Source organism: Pseudorca crassidens, chromosome 5 (assembly GCF_039906515.1).
Source record: "Pseudorca crassidens isolate mPseCra1 chromosome 5, mPseCra1.hap1, whole genome shotgun sequence".
NCBI lineage: Eukaryota > Metazoa > Chordata > Mammalia > Artiodactyla > Delphinidae > Pseudorca > Pseudorca crassidens.
In genome coordinates, this window is record NC_090300.1 from 64,280,828 (window position 1) to 64,302,449 (window position 21,622).

Here is a 21,622-nt window from a genome sequence, read left to right on the forward strand (position 1 = left end):
CTTTTTATAAAATTTTAGCTTTTCTAAATTCAAAACTAAAATCTGAGGCTATTTGGTGCTTTAGTTGATTCCTTGAACTTGTGCGGGCTGGATGAAAAATAGAGAAGACTGAATCAAATACAAGTATTTTATGTACACGATAAAAATATCTAGGTTTTTAAAAAGAATTTAGATGACTGAATAAATTTTTTAAGTCGTTTCCAGGACTCTTGGATTTGGAAGCAAAGACTTCTTATGAGAAGATGAGGAAGTTAAGAGTCTGTTTATGCAAGTCGGCATTAAATGCTCAATTCTAGTGCCCCATGTCAATGCAAGCACTGCTGGAGCAAGTGATCAAGGGAGAGAGTGGTAGGAAATGAATTGGGAGATAACGCCAGAGGTCAGGTCTTCTGGGCCTTACAGGCTACGTAAAATATTTTCGACTTCATTCTAAGTGTAATATGCAATCACTGGAGGTTTTTATTTTTAAGCATGTCATTTCTAATGTGACCTGATATGAATTTATAAATTACAGAAGTCTATAATAGCCATTTTCTAACTATCTATGGTATCTCTTATTCTTTATAGCAAAGAGTATTTTGCTTTTTATAACATGTATTATTCTAATTTTTAGACTACAAAAGTAATTTTTGTTTTTCTTCCTGTAGAAAATTGAGAAAAAATATTTAAAAAGGAAATAAGTGCATCTGTTGGCATTTTATGGCCAACAAGCCTGTTTTTTGTAAATCAAGTTTTATTGGAACACAGCGATCTATGGCTGCTTTCCACACCACAACAGCAGAGTCTAGTAGTTGTGACAGAAACTCTATGGTCTGCAAAGCCTAAAATGTTTACATTAGCTGACACTTTACAGAAGTTTGATGACCTTTGTTCTAACCCTCTGAAATAATGTTAATTTATTAGTATATTTTCAAAGGTATATTCTAGACATATTTTTAAAGAGTCAAGACCAGACTATACTGTTATATATTTTTCTGAGTTCATTTACCACTATACCATCAGCGTTTTCACATATAATTAACATTCATTACGAAGGATAGAGGCCAACTTTTTTTTTTTTTTTTTTTTTTTTTTTTTGCGGTACGTGGGCCTCTCACTGTTGTGGCATCTCCCGTTGCGGAGCAACAGGCTCCGGACGCGCAGGCTCAGCGGCCATGGCTCACGGGCCCAGCAGCTCCGCGGCATGTGGGATCCTCCCGGACCGGGGCACGAAGCCGCGTCCCCTGCATCGGCAGGCAGACTCCCAACCACTGCGCCACCAGGGAAGCCCAAGGCCAACATTTTTAATGCCTGTATATATTCTACCTTATAAATATGCTATCATCTATTTAAATAATTCCTTATTTGTTCCCCTATTTTCTGACATTTAGTTTTAAAAAAATTTATTCATCAGTAATGCTATGGTGAATATTTTTGTTTATAATCGTTTGCATTTTTATCATTTCCTTAGGCTAGGTTCCTTAAGGTAAAATTATAGAATCAAAGGGTATCAACATTTTTAAGACTCCTGATAAATATACTGAGGTTTTAAATCATTGTTCCCCAAAACTCTGGGCCTCTGCAAGGTTGTATAACAACTTTTGGGTAAACTACAACAGTGGAGATTGGGGCTTCCCTGGTGGTGCAGTGGTTAAGAATCCGCCTACCAATACAGGTTCAAGCCCTGGTCCAGGAAGATCCCACATGCTGCAGAGCAATTAAGCCGGTGCACCACAACTACTGAGCCTGCGCTCTAGAGCCTGTGAGCCACAACTACTGAGCCCATGCACCACAACTACTGAAGCCCGTGCACCTAGAGCTTGTGCTCCATGACAAAAGAAGCCACCACAATGAGAAGCCGGCACACTACAACAAAGAGTAGCCCCCGCTCACCGCAACTAGAGAAGGCCCACGCGCAGCAACAAAGACCCAACACGGCCAAAAATAAATAAATAAAAATAAATAAATTTATTTTTAAAAAATGAAGATTGCTTTGGAGTGTCCTGGAGAAATTACTAATTTTTTCATATTTTAAATGTGAGTGAGGATAATTATAAACATAACTAATCTTTATTTTGGATAGAACATTGTTCTAAGTGATTTACATATATTAACTCATTTAATCCCCATAACAACCCTTTGGGATAGGTTTTATTACCCCTATTTTAGAGGTGGAACCAGGATTAAAACCTAGATCGTGTGATACCAGAGTTCTTGCATTTAACCCCTATACTAAACTGCTGCTTGAGTATTCCTTTATCTTGTTCATTTTTCTTTTCATATTCACTCCTGTCATATTCCACTACTATCAAGAATTATGTTCTGTGTTAACCTTCTAGGAAATATGTTTTGACTCTAAAGATCTCTGACTTCAAAAAGTTGGAAACCCATTGATATCAAGGACTGTATCCTGTTGGCAATAGAATTATTATTAATTTACATTAGATATTTATCCCTCCATTCCCCTGGGCTTTCTCTGTGTTTGTTCCCTCATTTTCTCATCTCTCAGAATTTTGTCTTGTCAACATTGATCTCTAAAGTTTAAAGTTTACATATCATGCTGTTATTGAAAAAACAGTCTGGTGTCATTCCGAATTATTATTACTACCATGAACACAGAGACAGGCAGAAGTGGCTTCCGGAAGTTCAAGGAAAATTTTCTCTCCTATAATTTTTTTAAAAGATAAATGCAGACACAACTTTGGTTTGATGTTATAATTACTTCTTTTGGGTTTCCAGCTATTTTTAAAACAAATTTACACCATTTGTGCTTGTGTGAAACCTCAAGGATAATGTTCAAGAGATCCTCCAATTATTTTTCCAATAGGTAAGCCCTACCTCTTAATTGTTTTAATTAGCAAACCTATGAAAATTAATTAAAACTGGCATCATACTTCCAAAATTACATACCACTGACTACTGAACATAAAAATCTTAATCAAGACGTTGAAAAGTTTGACTCCAACTTGTTTTAATTGTCTAATATGCTTGCTTGAGGGGTAAAATAATTAAAACAATAAGGTGAGTAAAAAGAAGATGCCTGGGCTTCCCTGGTGGTGCAGTGGTTGAGAGTCCGCCTGCCGACGCAGGGGACACGGGTTCGTGCCCCGGTCCGGGAAGATCCCACATGCCGCAGAGCGGCTAGGCCAGTGAGCCATGGCCGCTGTGCCTGCACGTCCGGAGCCTGTGCTCCGCAACGGGAGAGGCCACAACAGTGAGAGGCCCGCGTACCACAAAAAAATAAAAAAATAAAAAAATAAAAAGAAGATGCCTTCTTCTTGTAGGGAGTCTACAAGACCTTTTAAATGGATGCTTCAAAAAGTAATAATGATAGGGACTTCCCTGGTGGCACAGTGGTTAAGAATCCACCTGCCAATGCAGGGGACACGGGTTCAAGCCCTGGTCCAGGAAGATCCCACATGCCATGAAGCAAGTAAGCCCGTGTGCCACAGTTACTGACCCTGCACTCTAGAGCCCACAAGCCACAACTACTGAGCCTGCGTTCCACAACTACTGAAGCCTGTGCACCTAGAGCCTGTGCTCCGCAACAAGAGAAGCCACCACAATGAGAAGCCCGTGCACCGCAATGAAGAGTAGCCCCCTCTTGACACAACTAGAGAAGGCCCGCGCGCAGCAACGAAGACCCAATGCAGCCAAAAATAAATAAATAAATAATTTTTTTTTTTTTTTTAAAAAGTAATGATGATGATGTGGCCAGTTTCTTTTTCATTCTACCGAGATAAAGAGTTTTTCAGTAGAGGTGCCTATCCTGATGAGGGGGAAGCAATTCAGTCGCAGCGAGTTCCTGGTAGCTTTGTATGGAGATGAAATGTGAGGGCAGCCTAGGAAGGGGCATCAACTGGGGTTCAGACAGAGCAAGGAAGGGAAAAGAAAGAGAAGCACATGGTCTGCCTGTCAGGAGAGTAAATTGCTTCTCCTACTAAGTGCCAAACCCACAGTTAACATCATACTCAACAGTGAAAAGCTGAAAGCATTCCCTCTAAGATCAGGAGCAAGACAAGGATGCCCACCCTCGCCACTATTACTAACATAGTTTTGGAAGTCCTAGCCACAGCAATCAGAGAAGGAAAGGTAATAAAAGAATCCAAATTAGAAAGGAAGAAGTAAAACTGTCACTGTTTGCAGATGACATGGTACTGTATGTAGAAAATCCTAACAATGCCACCAGAAAACTATCAGAGCTCATCAATGAATTCAGTAAAGTTGTAGGATACAAAATTAATATTCAGAAATCTGTTGAATTTCTATACACTAATAATGCACTATCAGAAAGAGAAATTAAGGAAACAATCCCATTTACCATGGCATCAAAAAGAATAAAATACCTAGGAATAAACTACCTAAGGAGGCAAAAGACCTGTACTCCAAAAACTGTAAGATGCTGATGAAAGAAACTGAAGGTGACACAAACAGATGGAAAGATATACCATGTGCTTGGATTGGAAGAATCAATATTGTTAAAATGACCATACTACCCAAAGCAATCTAAAGATTCGATGCAATCCCTATCAAGTTACCAATGGCATTTTTCACAGAACTAGCACAAAAAAAATTTTAATTTGCATGGAAACACAAAAGACCCCGAACAGACAAAACAATCTTGAGAAAGAAGAACAGAGCTGGAGGAATCATGCTCCCTGGCTTCAGACTATACTACAAAGCTACACTAATCAAAACACTATGGTACTGGCACAAAAACAGACACTAGATCAATGGAACAGAATAGAAAGTTCAGAAATAAACCCACACACTTACAGTCAATTAATCTCTGACAAAGAAGGCAAGAATACACAATGGAGAAAAGACAATCTTTTCAATAAGTAGTGCTGGAAAAACTGGACAGCTACATGTAAAAGAATTAGAACATTCTCTAACACCATTTACAAAAATAAATTCAAAATGGATTAAAGACCTAAATGTAAGACCAGATACTATAAAACTCTTAGAGGAAACCATAGGCAGAACACTCTTTGACATAAATTGCAGCAATATTTTTTTTTTGGATCCATCTCCTACAGCAATGAAAACAAAAGCCAAAATAAATGAATGGGACCTAATTAAACTTAAAAACTTTTGCACAGCAAAAGAAACCATAAACAAAACAAAAAGACAATCTATGGAATGGGAGAAAATATTTGCAAATGATGCAATAGACAGGGGTTAATTTCCAAAATACACGAACAGCTCATACACCTCAATATCAAAAAAACAAAAACAAAAAACAATCAAAAAATGGGCAGAAGACCTAAATAGACATTTCTCCAAAGAAGACATACAGATGGTCATCAGGCACATGAAAAGATGCTCCACATCACCAATTATTAGAGAAATGCAAATCAAAACCACAATGAGATATCACCTCACACTCGTCAGAATGGCCATCATCATAAAGTCTACAAATAATAAGTGCTGGAGAGGGTGTGGAGAAAAGGGATTTGCTAAAATACACTGTTTTAGTGTATTTATTTGGTAAATACACTATTTACCAAATACACTGTTGGTGGGAATGCAAAACTGGCGCAGCCACTACAGAAAAGTCTGGAGGTTCCTTAAAAAACGAAAAATAGAGTTACCATATGATCCAGCAATCCCACTCCTGGGCATATATCCAGAAAAAACAAAAACTCTAATTCAAAAAGATACATGCACCCTAGTGTTCACAGCAGCACTATTTACAATAGCCAAGACATGGAAGCAACCTAGACGTCCATCAACAAATGAACAGATAAAGAAGACCTGGGGCGTGTGTGTGTGTGTGATGGAATATTATTCAGCCATAAAAAAGAATGAAGTCATGCCATTTGCAGCAACATGGATGGAGTAAGTGATTATCATACTAAGTGAAATAAGTCAGACAAAGACAAATATCATACCACTTATATGTGGAATCTAAAAAAATGATACAAATGAACTTATATGCAAAACAGAAATAGACTCACAGACATAGAAAACAAATTTATGGTTACCAAAGGGGAAAAAAGGGGAGGGATAAATTAGGAATTGGGGATTAGCAGATACACAATACTATATATAAAATAGATAAAGAGCAAGGACCTACTGTATAGCACAGGGAACTATATTTAATATCTTGTAATAACATATAATGGAAAAGAATCTGAAAAAGTAAATATATATATTTAATTCATATATATATTTATATCTGAATCACTTTGTTTTACACCTGAAACATTGTAAATCAAGTATACCTCAATAAAAAAAAATATATGACAGATCCAATTTCTCTGCATCCAAAATAAAATAAAAATTGGTGATCTGCATAGAATAAACTAAAACTGTTCTGCAAAGAAAGCAGCATTTTCTTAAGAGCTAATGCTTGCCTATGCAAATTGGATGATTCCTCAAACATATTTTCAGTAATCGCCTTTATAAAAAAAAATCACTACCCCTACTATTTTCCCTACTTTTATTCGAGGAATACAAATATATCTTTCCACAATCTTCCCACCTGATTTAATGTTTCAGAGCTAAGCACTTTCTCCTGTTATGTATGTATTATGTAGTTTATTTGTAATATATCTCTCTTATTGCAGGTAAAGACGTGCAAAGTAGAGGAAATGGTGATATGAATACTTTGGGCCATTTGGTTTGGAAAGTTTCCTTGCCATACTAGCCTTCATCCTTATTATTCTTCAAGCATCATGAATGCATATTCTTGGATTTTTCTCTGGATTCTCCAGAAGTCTAGTAGTACATTTAGTATATTTTTCACCATTGGCATATGTATCTGTATCATGTATGCTGCAGCAATAGACTTTAATCAGTGATACAAATGCATTTTCATTATCATATTTATAATTTTATTTTGGAGTTCTTAAAACCTCTCTACAGAACCCTGGGTTCCAGAAAACCATAGCTGTAGGAAATGGATAGTCATTAAAGGTGAGGGACATAGACAGATCTGCATTTTAAATGGAGGATGGTTAAAGAGGGAACATATTATTAGAACCCAAGAGATCTGTTAGAAGGTTATTGTAACAGACAATGGAGGGTTGAACTTCAAGATATGAATTAGAAAAGATGCAATATTTGAGAAGTAAAATTAATAAAAATAGACAATTATTAGTTATCAGAATTGAGAAAGATGAAGAGATCATTGATAGCTTCTTGCTTTGGAGACCACTGTAATTAATGGGGAGTGTGGTAAAGACAGACAGGAACCTGAAGACAGGGGAGCATGTTTACATTGATTCACAGTGAAGCAGATAAAGAATTTGATTTTAAACACTGTTAAGCTGAGGTACTGAATGTCCAGTGGACAGCTAAATACAGATCTAGAATTCAAGAGAAAGACTAGGGCTGGGTTTGAATTTGACAACCAATTTGATAAAGACATGGGAGTGATGGCCAAGGAGAAAGTGGAGACTGAATAGAGAAGAGGGCTAAGGGCAAATTCTGGGGACCGTGACCTGTTATGGAGCATGTTGGGGAAAGAGCTACTGAAAAGTCAAGTACTCTAAGTCAAGCAGGGAAGAGTTAACATTATAGAAGTATGCAAAATAGAGGCACGGAATTAAGGAGAGAGCCAGTACTAGGCCACAGAGAATGCATTTTTTTCTCATTCCGTTTTTTCCTCTTCTAAATCTCTATGCACCTTTACCTTCTGCCATCTCTTATCCAAAAAATGAAAAAAAAAATTAAAGCCTTAGTGAATGATTTTACTCCTGTTTCACAAAGAAGTTTGATGTCATCGGGTATGACCTATTTCATATTCTTTACCTTCACAAACCATTCTTCCACATAAATCCTTCTTTCTTTTCTTTTTCCACTCCTAAGGCAACTCTGAGTCCTTTTACTTCTTTTCTACTCCTGACTTTGTTCTTTTATCTCATGATAGCTCCTTTTCCCCACTTCTTCAACAAATTCAGTCTCCTGAAGGCTTCTTCCTTTAGTCCTTAAAATATGAATACTTCTGTCCTTACACTGGCTTCTTAGAGCCTGCTGCTCCCAATCACTGCCCTCCTTCCTTCTTTCTCAACCAGTCTTTTTATATATATATATATATATATATATATATATATATATATATATATACACACACATACATTTATTTTTGGCTGCGTTGGGTCTTCGTTGCTTTGCGCGAGCTTTCTCTAGTTGCTGAGAGTGGGGGTTACTCTTCTTTGTAGTGCGCGGGCTTCTCATTGCATTGGCTTCTCTTGCGTACAGCACGGGCTCTAGGCATGTGGGCTTCTGTAGTTGTGACACACAGGCTCAGTAGTTGTGGCGCACGGGTTTAGCTGCTTCACAGCATGTGGGATTTTCCCAGACCAGGGCTCAAACCCGTGACCTCTGCATTGGCAGGCGGATTCTTAACCACTGTGCCACCAGGGAAGTCCCCCAACCAGTCTTGAAAGATATTTTTTATACCTACTGCCCCTCTTTCTTCTCCTCCCATTCTCTTCTGAATCTCCAGAGTCGGACTTTTCCTCTGCCCCAGTATTAAATTCCTCAGTCAAAAGTTATCAATGACTTCCTTCTAGCCAACTCCTTTGTCCTTTTTTTAAGATCAGCCCAATCAATTGCAGGCTTCATTTGACATTGCTGATTGGTCAGCCTGTCTTCAAGTTTTTATGCCACTGTGTAGTCCATGTTCTCTTCCTGTCTCTCTGCCAGGTTTCTTTCTCCTCTGGCAGTGTTTCTTCCTCCTCCTAATTCAAACTGTGGGTATTCCCTGAGTTGCTGACCTTGTGGTTCTTTTCTCACTGTACATGCTATGTTCCCTCAGACCACTCATCTACTCTGCTAGTTTACACTGCCATTTCTATTACAATGGCTCTCAAGTCTGTATCTCCTGTCCTGGCAGACTGATTACCTCTGCACTCCCATCCCTCTCAAGCCATCTGTGAATTAAAAGTGAAGACTCCATGCTGAAGACAGAGGATGCAGCTGGTCCAGGACAATACTTTGAGAATCGCTAGCTTACAACAATGGTTCTTAAACTTAGTTGCACATCAGAATCACTAGAATAGCTTTTTAAAAAATTACTGCTACTCAGAACCCACTACATACCTATTAAATCAGAATATCTTATGGTAGGCTCCCCCTGTTAATTCTAATATGAAATCATGGTTAAGATCCACTTGCTTAGAAATAAAGAGAAGTACTCCCTCCCTATCCCTGCCCTCCCCCCCAAAAATCCAGCAGCTTTGGGCAGAGTTTTTTAATCTTCAACCCCATGGTTTCCAAAAACGTCCATAAATTCCATGAAATAATACATAAAAAGGTTGTGTGTAACTGAGGAGGGAGCCTTCAACATACTCTCAAAAGGGTCCATGACTGTCTCCCCCAAATCAAAAATCATTAAAGAAGCTGATTCTCAGGCACAGCTGCCTGCACAATCTCTTACATCTCACACACACCACCACCGCATGTATTTCTAAATCCCTTCTCTTCATACGTTGAAGCTTCTATGGAAAATAACTGTTTTACTTACATGGCTTCAAGGCCTGAAATTTTAAACCTTACATATTCACTTAGGCTGAGTAATTTTTTCAAAATGCTTACATGAAAGAAGAATCCAACATCTATCCATCATTCACGTGTTAGCAAGAATTGCTTCAACTTCAGTGTAGTTTTATACTCCCACATGTCCTAAAGTAATAGCTATTTTGACTAGGCAGAGAAAGATGTATGAAGAACTTTGAAGGTCTAAGTAGGGGTCCACAGAGAATTTTTTAAAAATTAAGACACTGAGAACCTGAAACATTGAGGAAGACCTCTGGGTCAGTAGGAAATGTGTGAAGAAAGAAAACTCAGAATACACAAAGAAAAATTTTTAGCAATGATATTCCAGACTGGTTGTGTGATGAAGAAATAGGAAACTTTCCTCCTTTTTTATTTTCCTCCCCCATATTTTTCCCTTACAGACTCCCAAGGTTATTAACTGAGGAATAATACCATCTGCACTGTCAGAGTCAGTTTTGAACAACGTAAAGTGTAGAGCCAGATAGGACTGGCTCCAGTCACAACTGTGCTATTACTGACCAGGTAACCTTGAGAGATTCAGTTAACCTCTCTAAGTCCAAGCTTTCTATTTGTAAAATGACAGTGATAATAACTACTTAATAAGGTAATCCTGAGAACTAAATTTATGTGAAGAACTTATTACAGGGTTCAAACTAGCAAATATTCAATAAATGGCTGTGTTATCACAACTTGGCAAGGTTACGGACCAAGCAGGCAATTTGTAGACTGATCTAAAAATGCAACTATGTTTCTATGGGAAATTTCCATATTCCAAGCAATTGCCTTTGATACGGTCCTCATTACACAAACATTTAAATGCTAACTTTAAAAATTCAGTTTATTGGGCTTCCCTAGTGGCGCAGTGGTTGAGAGTCCGCCTGCAGATGCACGGGACATGGGTTCGTGTCCCAGTCCGGGAAGATCCCACATGCCGTGGAGTGGCTGGGCCCGTGAGCCATGGCCACTGAGCCTGTGCGCCCGGAGCCTGTGCTCTGCAACAGGAGAGGCCACAACAGTGAGAGGCCTGTGTACCGCAAAAAAAAAAAAAAAAAAAATCAGTTTATTTACATATATACAATGGAATATTACTCAGCCATTAAAAAGAATGAAATAATGCCATTTGCAGGAACATGGATGGACCTAGAGATTGTCATACTGAGTGAAGCAACTCAGACAGAGAAAGAGAAATATCATATGATATCACTTATATGCAGAATCTTTAAAAAAAAAAGATACAAATGAACTTATTTACAAAACAGAAACAAACTCAGACTCAGAGAACAAACTTACGGTTACCAGGGGGAAAGGGTGGGGGGAGGGATAGTTAGGGAGTTTGGGATTGACCAAAAAAAAAAACATTGCATATCACTATATTTTACACCTGTGACTTACATAATATTATACATCAACTATACATCAATAAAAAAGAAAGAAGAAAATTCAGTTAACTTTTTAAAGGAATTGCTGATCTTTCCAACTGCCAATCCTTTTTACTTATTCAGCTACCATCTTAATCTCACAACTAATATAAACTCCACTCTAAACTGAGAGTTCCTTAGGACTGTGTCTTTATTGAATAATCATTTATTGAGCATCTATATACCAGTAACTGGATAGAAAAATGTGCATACAATACAGTTTCTTTCCTAAATTCTACTTAGGGAAAATGACATCCAAATACAATCCAATACAATGTGTATTATAATAAACGTGTGCCAAGAAGTATGGGGCATAGTAGAAGAAGATATACATTTTATTTGAATTGATAAGGAAATCTTAGTAAAGGGGGTGACATTCAAACTGGGCCAAATGTGCATTGAAGTCAATATTAAATGAAACACATTAGGGAATAGAAAGAAATATGTGAGCTGCTACTGCAGGGAAAGATTCATAAGTGGACTATGATTTATTTGGACCCTGAATTCAGAAGATAAGGATAAAAGATGGAACAGCTTGGTATGCATGTAATAGTAAGATATACTATTATTAAATAGTTAGCTTGTTGATGGGAAATATTGGAGAGGTACTACCTTGGAAATAGATTTTGCAGTGCCCTACTAACCAGCAAGGAAGTTCCCTGGACTTGAAAGTTCTAACAACTTCATGCCATATGCAAGAAAAAGAAGCATTGTAGATTCTAAAACCAAGGTGTGTGTAACATGGTAAAAGTAGAGCTGGAGAAAGGTTATTTCAACAGTGACGTTGTGGCTAAAGATGGCAGATCAGATCATGTCGAAAGCAGTTTTGTTAACGCTGGTATGACCTGCTATAGATCTAGACTAGTACGCAGGTCTTTGGAGAGCAAAGGTAAAGAAATAAAAGTGACATTTCATGAATTTTATCTGGGATATTTGAATAATAATATCATCGACAAATATAGCAAAGGTAACAGGGAAGATGATAAATTGTTTTTTTAGTAAACAAAATTTATTTAGTGCTGTCAATATGCCAAGTATCACGTGACAATATCTAATGCTGTCATATATGTGTTATCTATATAATGTGTACATTATGTTTCATTCAGCAGCTATTTCCTCCTGTATATCTCATTTCTCCAAATAAATTATCCATTTCTGCTGGGCAAGATCTTATCTCATGTTTCTTACACATTGTGGAGCTTACCACTATAAAGGACATAAAGTCAGCATTTAATAAAATCTTATTGTTTGATTAAATATCTGAAGCCAGAATTATCAGAACACTAGCCCAAGTCCTAGGTGGAGTTGGCAGTGAATAAAGGAATCTACTTTCCTTTATTGCTATTTAACTTCCTAACAGTGATAGAGTGGAAGAAGTTCCAAACAGTGCCCAGTCATTCTAGACAATAAAACTCTAGTTCAGTTTACCTTGTATTATTCAGTAGAACAAATTTTATGGATCTAAGACATCAAGGGAAATAGTGAGAAATCGTGTTTCCTGTCTGTTTGGGTGTGTTTTTTACTTTGAAAACATGGTCTTAGAGAGGGGTGGGAGCAGAATAAGAGAGTAAATCAGTCCCATCTTTCATAGCAGCATATTTACTTCATCAAAAAAAATTAATTAATTAATTGGGATAGAAAAAAAAGTTTGAATACCTTTCCTTGACAGGATTCAGGACTTTGATGTGAGAAATAAAATACACATTTACAGTAAGTTTAGATTTGGTGGTGGAATTTAAAGCCCTTGTCCATCAACATATCATAATGGATGAATGTGACACTTGCATAATAGCACTTGTTTGAGCACTTTTAGAAAGAGCAAGGTCGTCTTTGCAGTGTAGTAAGGGAGTTTAAAATTTTAAGGATGTTTTCTTTTCAATGAGAAATAACACCTACTCAAAATAAGTTGGAGATTCGTGTTCAGAATCTATGTTGTCAGCCTGATGTTCAGGAATGGTTACAGAAGGAAAGAGAATCTCAAGGTCACTGGGAATAGTCTTTAGAGTATTCTTATAGGGCTTATCTGTGCTCACACGCCTAATTTTTTTCCAAGTGCAAAGAATGGCCACTTGCTTGAGACAGGCCCAGTGCCATCCTTTATTCAAGTTCCTTTATACTCCTCTTTTTAAAGAAGCTGTCAAGTTCTTTTTTTGCAGCTGACAGAAAAGGCCAAATCTACGTACAGGAAGGGAGGCGCAAAAAGAAACTTTTTTGTGTTGATGTTTTACTAAGTGAGCTAAGGAGAATTTTAGAATCATGTAATTTACTCTGGAGGCATTTACTGTACATAGCTATAGTGATGGTAATTTCTTTCATTGTTGAAGTGAAAAGATAACCATCAATCAGTTGTCAATTGGTCAATTGCAGAAGTGATGAAAAGAAAACTGGTAGGAACAATCACTTCTGTGGCTACCTAGACCATTTGGAGGCTCAAGAAAAGTATGGGAACTGGATTGCATCTTAAAAAGGGATTGGACCAGATTTTCAAAAAGGTTAATAGGCATAAATTCCTTGCAAAGAATGGCTTTGCAGTTAAACATAATCAGGAAATGCATTTTAAAAAATGAAAAATTAAAAGACATGGGGTTAAAAAAAGTTTTAAAAAATTTACTAGATATCAGGTAAGTATGCCCCCCTAATCTTGAAGTTCAGTGTGTTCTTAATGGAAAAAATAAATTAGTATACTAATAACCCAACACATGTATTTTAGAACAAATTAATGAAAATTACTTTGTACTCAGTCCTTAGTCTCAATATTGGGCACTTTGAAATAAATAACTTTCCAGGTATTTATCATAAGAAATTGAAAGTCCAAGTTAATTTTGAACACTGTTATTAAGCAAATATCTACAAATATTTTAATTTTTTAAACCTATGGAAGCTCACATAAAGGTTAAGATAAGTTTAAAAATCATTAACTTGCATAAAAGGCAAATGGTACTTTGGGATTTAGTGTTACAAGCAAGATTTCATTTTAATTTATCCTATTTACCTAAGAATAGCAATGTTACTGATTTATTCTGAAAGAGTTTCCCCCCACACACAGTGATTTTTTTTTTTACTGTGGTAGGTAATAAAAAGGATTACAGGCCCCCAGAAGGATGAGATATCATCAGTTTGTAATCCAGCCCATGGTTTCCTAGATACCGTATTGTCTGTTCTGTTCCGCTATGTGAAAAATGTTGAATATCAACAATGGGTTTCAGTGCTGTATTGTTGAGTTTTGTATGAACTAATCTAGCTTCACTAAGGAAAAAAAAAAAAAGAAAGAAAGAAAGAAAAGAAAAGAAAGAAAGAAGAAAAAAAGAGAAAAAAAAAGAACCACAGCTTTGGACAAAAGTCTATAGCCAGTGCATTTGAAACTCCCCTTGCACAAGGGCTGACTGTAGCTGGGGAAAGACAGTTTACTCATTTGCTCTCTCCTTTCATATAGTCAGCTGGCCCTCTTCTCAGGTGTAGATCACCAATTATCATTTCACCTGTTTTGATTCTCTGATGAGGAAAGTCCCAGGACTTATCAGCTGGGATAGGCCTCATTTACAAGACAGCTCTGTTCAGTATTTGGAAGGTAAGCTATTTGTACAACTTCTCTGCTGTAGTGTGCTGGCCTAGCTCTAGAACTTTTGCAGCATATCACTTATTTTTAACTTTCACTTTTTCTTCTCTTTTCTTCTTTTGGAGAAAGAAAGCCTGACAGGTTTCTCCGGAAAAGTGACCATCCATGGAATGAATGAAACGTTCTCTTTCTATTCCAGTAAGTAATTGACTTGTAACTAAAAATTGAACTGGCTGCTATGTCAACTGCAATGTGAGCTGCTGCTCACACAGGTGTTGCTTACTCTTTAGCCTGGAAAGAAAAGGGGCTTAACCTGTGATTAAATTTCAAGTCAATTGACCTCAACATGATAGTACATAGTTCTTACCTGCCTACCGAATGGCCTGAGTCTCATTTTGACCCTGATTCGGGCACCTGCGCTTTTAATGTTTAGTGTAGCTAAGGCTAGAGTTGCTCTTTTGGTTAGAAATAAAGTGGGTGGAGAACAGTTCTAAGCAAATAACAAATGATGGTTAGCCGACTAAGTCTTTAATCCAGTGCTCAATGTGTTCTATTTTTTTAATGCATTAACTATAAGTTCATGTAAATTATTATTCAAACTTTTATTTTAAAAGGTATAGATTCATGGGCAACCATTTTATTACTAAAGATACACAGTAAATCCAAATCGGTGAGTTATAAACAAAGGATGTGAGAATTATGATGCTTTCAAATGCTTAAGTTTGATTACATAACCTATCACAGGCTTTCTAAATAAGCCTTGCACTTTAATGATTTTTTTAGCCTTAGGAATTAAATAGCAGCATTGTTTTTCCTGGTTTCTGTAAATAAATGAAAGACTGTTTAACTTTAGCAAAATGACCCTATTTGAGTTCTGGAGACAAACCTGTATCCACTTCCCAAAAACAAAATAAAAATCAGTGACATCTAAAATTACCATTTACCCTTGAAGCTATTCTCCATTCATTTTATGTAAAATGGTTGCACGCTAAGAATTGGTCTGTAAGATGAGAACAGCCTGGACTGTTGTTTTTTCTTCCTCATTTCCTTTTTAACCTGAGAATTAGAAGAAAGTGCTGATGATGCTTGCTTAACCCTGCTTTTAGTGCCAGCCTGTGACCAGCTCTCTGTGAAACCATTTCTGACCCTCTGCTTGCAGTGGTGAGCCTGAATTTTTCCCCTTCCTTGCCCATCACTGTCAGTCAATTATAGGATTGAACTGAACCAGAAAATCTGGTACAGTCTGGTAATTAGTACAAAGGGTTTCCAGTCTAGTGTAAAGACGGGGATGCAAGAGCCCCAGCAGTCACAGAAATCGTTTTGATTGGCCATAGACATTGCTTTTTAGTGCTGCTCGGTGACTTCCTAAAGATATTGCCTCCTACCCTATAGGTCTTCTCCTTCAAGTACATTATGGACCTTTTATAAAGTCGTGTGTGTGTGTGTGTGTGTGTGTGTTTCTTTTTTTAGATCCAAATTCTCCCATTTTTAGTCTGTCATTTTTGCCTATCAAACAGACACATTTTGACTTGCCCAACAAAGAACCAAGTTATCAACACTCACAGAAACTGACATTTTTAATTCAGGCTTCATTATGTCTTTGAATTATGACAGTGAAGTACAAAGACATTTTAAGAGTTTTTTCATTATTTTTTTTTAATCCAGCATTGGGATGTTTATCTTTCTTTAGTGTTCATATTTCCTTTTCTACCTTTATTCTCAGTAATATATAATTAGCATTATCAAAACCATCAGCTATTATCCTTTATGACTTTTGACCTTTATTTTTTTAATATGTCTCAAGCTAGAGCACTCTCTAAAATAAGTAAAAACTCAGAGATTTTAATGAAATATTTTAGGGTTATAAAACAATGAAATAATTAAAAACATGAATCTCTTTTAAACATCAACATTACATTATTAGGCAAGTAACATATTATATGATAAAACTACAGTGACAAAATAAATTTCAGAAAAAAATTATTTTGTAAAGCAAACTTGTATTTGATGGTAAGTGCAATTTTATCATCTATATTTCATCACACATTTTTTTAACCACTACTATGGAGTTCCTGGCTTAATATCAATGCTAGTTTTGGGTAAATTATATATTTTTTGCAGAAGCAAACATCCTCTTTGATTATAGATGACAAAAACTCATTAGTCATACATTAAATACAACGAAAGTGTTTGGTAGCTTGTCAAAGTAACAAATTCCTGCCTTCAAAAAATAGATATATGTATATTTAAGGGTAAATTTAATGTCTGACACCCTGTACAAAACTGCAAAAGCAACAGTGCCCAAAATAACAGAAGCAAAAGAAAGAACAAGGTTTTTCATTTCCAAGAATGCTATCCTTAGCACAATCTGCATCATGGTTTTCATTGCATATGTGTTATGAATCTTCTAAAGGACCATTTATTTACCCACGTCTTAATGGAGCTTTAAATATCTGTTTTATCCTATATACAATCTTAACAAAAGTAGTTATATGTTACTACGTCTGGTCCTGATTTTTACCTGTCTGACTTTGCTATTAAATTTCGAGAAGGTTAATATTGCTTTTGTAACCCCTGTCATGAGTAATATATTTTCCCAGTAAACATGTCATAATTTTAAAGGCTGTTCAAGAAGCAGTATTTCTGTTGAAATAGTTTTGCATTCATTTCTGTATTGTTTTTTAACCATAATATAGTGCATGCTTTGAAAAGAATACACATATTTATGTACTTAACACTTTTTGTTTTTAGCAAAACCTTGCTCATTAAGAACTAAACGAGTCTTAGAAACTGTATAAATGGGCAACTTCTCAGTGACAATATTTGCATTCAATTTTAATTCACCATCAAGTCTATATCTTGAAATGTATCCATAAAGTGACTGAGGAAAGAGTACATTCTGGTAATATTTTTCTATTTTATTTTTTAACCTAAAATATATGTTGAAATTCAAAAGGTGCTTGCCACATGTGGTATGGCAGTATTCTATATTCTGTAATAGCTGAATGCTGTGTGAGTGTGTATAAAATTACAGGGGTTCACAGGCTTTAATATGGACACAAACATTCTTTTCTACCTCAGTCTTACTTCTAGTGGCAGGAGTAAGACTTGGGAAAAACTCTAAAGATTATCTAGCCTTGTGATTTTCAAACTGTGTTTCCTTGAGCTCTTAGGCTCTTTGGGGATACTTAGGGCCATGGGGGAAGGGAGGCCAAGTGGCCTCTTAGCTCTTGCCTTTATCTGCTGTGTCTATTAGAGTTCCATGTAGGATGGGATAACCATGCTGGAAGGAAAAGGTAAAAAATTACTGATGGAGGCTATCTTATAGATAAGGAAAGCAGGGTTTACTTAATGTGGCACTCTGAGTCAGTGACAATGTCAATTTTGTAACCCAGTCTCTTGTACCTTAGTCTTAAACCCACTCTACTAAACTACAATAAACTTTCCCTACACATTCATAGGTCTTTTTCTATAGTCATCCTAAGCAGTATTACTAAAAACACACACTAAGAGATCCATAGCTCAATGTTCAAAACCAAGATACTTACTGAGGATACAATAACATGTTGTAGCCGAAAATCGAGCCCTTTGTTTGGCAATACCATTAAATTTTTGGTGCATTGTTGTAGCCCTTAGGTAAAATATTGATTCATCTATTATTCAGTAAAGTAATATTTTAGGAGTATTTTTAAACTTTTAATTGTGGTAAAAAAAAAAACAGAACATAAAATTCACCATCTTAACTATTTTTAATTGTAAAGTTCACTTCTGTTAACTATATTCACATTTTTGCTTGGAGGCGTTTTGCACAGTGGAAGAAATTAATTAGAACTTAAATTCAAAAGAAAGAGAATTAAAGCAAGTAAAGCTGAATTAAGATGCTACTTTTCTCAAAGTGTGTCTTATGCAATAGTACTACTATAAGATGTGCCAAGTAAAAGAGTAACATGGTCAAATAATCTTTGGAAATGTAGCATGTTACGTCCCTCTCTAGGAAATTTACAGTGAAAATCTGTACCTGAAAAACTCTGAGAAATCACACTGTAAAGATCTCTTTGAATTCTGTATAATATAGAGTATTCTAAACATTTTTCCACAGACTTTCCTCACCTATTCTGCATTTTTTAAAAATCTATTTTTATCCTTCAGAGCCAATGTTTTGTTGAATACATTTTGGGAAATTCTCTAATAGAACTTCTGCAGATTAAAGAAAAAGACCTGTAAGGTAATGTTTATACTATTTTTGTTAACTGGTTTTGTATTTACCAATCCTTTATCCTCATTTTGTTGACAGGATATTAATGGACATCCCATTAATTCAACAAACATTTTAGGCACAGTGCTAAATGCTAGGAGTACAGTAATGAGTAAATCAAGCAGAGCCCCTGATCTTACAGAGCTTACAATCCAGGAAAGAAATCACAGCAAGTGGTCTAGTGTCTGAAAAAAAAGAAAACAGAAATACAGGAAGCACGAGCAATTGTAGCTATCTCTGGCACTCACAGCTTATCTGGCTACGTTTGTTTTGTGTTCCCTAATTCTAAAATGAGAGAAGAGGGAAAGGAAAAAAAAAAAAGCAGAACATCAATCTAGAAGTTTACAATCTGTTCTTTGAATAGAAATATGCCATATTTTCCTGAGGTCTACTTATGCATCAATTAGATCTATGGTAATTCTCTAATAATCCAAAGATGGGCTTCCATTGTTTAGAAAGAGGGAGATGGGAAGAAAAGGAAGGGAAGAAAAGAAAGCAGAGGAAGGAAAGAAGGAAGGCAGAAAGGAAGGGAGGGAGAGAGGGAGGGTGGGAGGAAACAAAGAAAATACAACACCGTGTTTCCTGCTCTTTCTTCCTATTTTAACTCCCCAGCTATATAAGGAGATGTTACCTTCTACATAAGACAATTCTTTTTCAAGTGTAAGCTGAAGACCTTGTTTGTTCAACAGTCTGCATGTCATCATTGTCTTTCTAATACTTCAAAGAGTATCCCTCAATCAGATTCAACTGTTGGTGGTAACTACGGGTCCTACCTCTGTCAGGAAATACTTTCTCTAATTAACTAACCAAGCTTCTCACTCAGACTCTGACCTCTATGCTGGGGAATCCGTGTCTTCATCTGAGCAGAAGATGTCTCCTAAGCAAAGGAAAAGACAAACCCATGGGCATAGCCAGTACATGATTCTCTAGAACTGTCCCATCCCTAGAATACCTACACAAAAATGTTAGACATAGTCCTACCAAAAGATGCTCTTGAAAGGTTCAGAAAGAGCCTTGCCTTCTTACTGGACAGTTCCCTCATGTCCTGTTTCTTATGTGGAAGTCAATGACTTGAAGGGTAGCTCCTGTATATACTACTTGAAAATAAATACTGTAGGTTACTGGCCTTTGGTCACAGAGATTTAGGAAGAAGGAAAGGTTGCAAAATTTAAAAGGAAAAAAAAGGCTTACAACTAAGGGAGCAAAAAGGAAGACCTTATGCAAACTGTGGTTTCTTCGCTGTATTTGCTGTCATTGATGTGTCACAGGTGATTCTATAAACTGGTTCTGAGCTGAACTCTCTGGGAAATTACTACTTCATTTTGTTCTTTCCTTCCTGCTCCTCCCAGCCTTTTCTTTGATGGGAATAATGTGAGATAAGATCATTGTCAGAATACTATGAGGAAAGGACTCAGAAAAGAATTTGGGATTTTCAAGTTAAAATTAAGAGCTGTGTTAATCTGGTTTCTTGTTCTAGTTAGCTGGGAATCAATTTTCTAATTCATTCTCCTCTCTGTCATTTGCCTGTTGATAATATGCTAGGCCACTGCAGTACTTGTCCCTTTTTATTCCTTTTAATTAACTTTTTAAAATCAATTATCATTACTTGTATGGATTTCTAGTCTCTCTTCTCATCACATTTGTTTGGCTTATTTTTTATTTACACACCACTACCCACTGCTGTGAATTAACAATAACAAAAAATCTGCACTCTTCCCTTCCACCTCTTGAACTGGAAAAACAGTTAGCTAATAAGAGGCTAAATGAGCCTCAGAGTATAGAGAAGCTGGAATCCTTAAATTATTTAAATTGAAAAATGGCTGGTTTTACAATCAGAAAGACTCAAGTGGACTGTAAGCCCTACTTGATTGTCCCCCCCTTATCTGGATGATCTTGTAATGACAGCTGGAGTTATCTACCATCAGCATCACTGTCCACAAAAGCTTCTACTCTCTCTGCTCAACTCTTCAGCAGCCCTGGGGAGCTGGAGTTGTTTCAGGGGAGAGAGTCCTAGAGGACTGGAAACTTTATTAAAATGCAAAGCTGTCTCTAGTGACAATAAAAGCTCAGTAAACAGTGATGGATCTAAAACCACAGCACCAGAAATGATCTGCAGAATAAAAAACTGAGATTTCATATACTGCCACCAATTGCCTAGGGTCAGTGTAAAATAAAAAACAATGTGAAATAAAGAGGGGTGTAAAATAAAGAGCAAGAGCTGGAAGGAAAGGAAAATATCATGATTCAACGTGAGTAGTGCAACAAATGACATATGTCAGACCAGGCCTTGCAGACTTGTCTCAGGAAGCAGCCCAGTCGGATGTATTGCGGGAAGTCAGGGCAATGTCTGATCGGAAAGATTAGGGAAGTACCCCCAAAACATTCCTGATCTTCTCTCCGTAAGCAACTCATCCTTGAGCTATATCCATGAATTTTCTGAAATTTTGTGGCTAATAGTTTAGTAGTAATAAGATAGTAATAGGAATCCACACTTTTTGAAAGCCCTTCACTTAATTTGCCATACGACCATGAGGAATCTAATCTTCAACATGTATTTTAAGTTACTTGCCCAATTTAATCGACTGTACTGCAAAATAAAACCTTAAATTTATTTGACACTTTGTCTGTTTAACTCAAGGGATGTCCATTTAACTCAAGGGACTCCACGTATATTACTCACTAATAAGTTGAGAAGTTGAAATGAAAATTAAGATACCAAAGTATAATTAAGTCATTTGTTGTAAGCAAGGAAAATTTAAAAACAAGATCCAGGTGATTTCAATTTGGGTATACTAAGCTCTTCATAAATCCCTCTTCCTTGATCGTGCATTCAAATTCCTTACTAGAAAAAAAACGACTCTAAGCACAAAGGTAATAAATAATATTTAAAATAGCTCAGTACTCATA

General features: G+C 36.5%; 1 protein-coding gene and 1 long non-coding RNA gene across 5 annotated transcripts in view; one reads left to right on the forward strand and one right to left on the reverse strand.

Moving 5' to 3' along the window:
* Window positions 1-21,622, forward strand: part of SOX2 (SRY-box transcription factor 2) — a 592,096-nt gene that overhangs the window by 456,804 nt on the left and 113,670 nt on the right. The window contains exons 1-2 of one of the 2 annotated variants that reach the window (XM_067738155.1): window positions 14,135-14,472; window positions 14,590-14,658. The gene's annotated coding sequence lies outside the window, so the exon portion shown is untranslated. Of the gene's footprint in view, window positions 1-14,134; window positions 14,473-14,589; window positions 14,659-21,622 lie in introns of those variants that run through there. The other variant, XM_067738154.1, reaches the window with a different exon arrangement.
* LOC137224948 (uncharacterized) overlaps window positions 1-21,622 on the reverse strand; it is a 226,947-nt gene that overhangs the window by 134,086 nt on the left and 71,239 nt on the right. The gene's annotated exons all lie outside the window — the stretch shown is intronic.